General features: G+C 42.4%; 1 long non-coding RNA gene across 1 annotated transcript; it reads left to right on the top strand.

Moving 5' to 3' along the window:
* Positions 1–1,253, top strand: LOC103363820 (uncharacterized). Its single transcript, XR_520517.1, has 5 exons — positions 1–36; positions 165–271; positions 401–480; positions 588–706; positions 1,043–1,253. It is a non-coding gene; the product is annotated as an uncharacterized LOC103363820 (long non-coding RNA).
* The last annotated feature ends 275 nt before the right edge of the window (positions 1,254–1,528 follow it).

Below are 1,528 nucleotides of genomic sequence, written 5' to 3'. Positions count from 1 at the left end.
AGTGCATGTGATGCCAGACTATTCAACTAACACAAGGTAAGTCCATGAAGTCAACTGGCTGATTACATACTTTATGCTAATATGATCACATCCAGTTATACGGCTCAAATGTGAATCTTTATCTTTGAGTTAATAAAAGTTTTCTGTGTTTCCGTTCTCTTTAGAGCTCTCTCTCTCTCCAAGACTCACCATGACCTAAAGATCAGATCAACACACCACGATGTGACTCCAGATCATGGAAGAGGGGAAGCTTGTTACAGTGACACAAAAGGTGAGACAAAGAGATCTAATTCTTCTGTACTTTTTTATTTTATGTTTGCTGTGCCCTTTAGCAAAGAGCATCATCCATGGTCAGTTTAGAATCGGCAGTTAACCTTCCATGTATGTGTTTGGACGGCAGGCAGGAGAAAGTCGGAGCATCCATAGAGAACCGACACAGTCACAGAGACAACATGAAGTCCACACAGAGGGAAGCAGCAGGTTGGTACCAGTAGAAACACAGCGTGCCTTGTGATGGAGTGTTTTTACGGACTGCTGCTGGATGTGAATCTCACACATGTTTCTGTGATTCTTTCCTTCCAACACAGTGACTTCAGGATCCAAGGAGACGAAGAAACCGTTTGAGGAGCCCGACGGATGATGGACGACAGAAGAAAGCAGCCAGAAAGAGGAAGAAGATGAAGAGCAGCTCCAGGTGTCACCAAAGGTAAACTCCCCACAAGTCACTGCATCTACAGATAAAGTCATGAAGAAAACATGGTGTCGTGTTGCAGCGACGGCTCCAGATGATGTGTGTCGTACAGCACAGGTCTAGTTTCAGGCAACCTCTATGATACTTTAGTTTTTACTCCAAGTGAAAAGACGACTTTAAACAGTAACATGCACCATTTCTGAGCGTGTTTGTGCCGTGAACCTTTGTAATGTTTGCAAGTTCTGTTAGTTGTTTATCACCCACCTGCCTCTTGAGCACCTCTCCTCTTTCTCTCTCCGGACAATTAGATGCCACCGTTGTCACTAACTTTGTGTCTAATCCTCTGTGCAGGTATCTCTGGATCTGGAGCTCCATGTCTCTGACCTGCTGGTACCGGCCTCAGCGACCTCCAAAGTCTTCATGTTCTCTCCCTCCTTCTTTACCCTCACCCCAGCCAGAGGTTTTTTTTTAACTTCCTGGCGACGGGAGGTTTTTTTCCTCCACAAATGCTTGATCTGATCAAAGAGCATAAAGAGAGCCTCAAATAAATAACAAAACAACATATTAGAACTGTATGTGTTTGTTGAGAAGTTTAACATGATGTACTCTTCCTTTGATATTGGTATTTTGTGTGCATATTTTATGGTTAAAAGAGAAAAGAGAAGACAAGCTGTTTGCGCAGACATTTAAGTATTATATGTAGAAAAATAAACCAAAATATGCAAGTTTCTAGAAGGAACCTCACTGCGAATATCAGTGGTATTGCACAGATTCTTTCATGAATAGAAATACTGAGACAAGTGTTGGTATTGCACAGACTTTTTTCTATCCTGCACA

Source organism: Stegastes partitus, unplaced genomic scaffold, assembly GCF_000690725.1.
Source record: "Stegastes partitus isolate 25-593 unplaced genomic scaffold, Stegastes_partitus-1.0.2 Scaffold694, whole genome shotgun sequence".
Taxonomy (NCBI): Eukaryota; Metazoa; Chordata; class Actinopteri; family Pomacentridae; genus Stegastes; species Stegastes partitus.
This window is presented reverse-complemented; position numbering and strand designations above follow the sequence as displayed.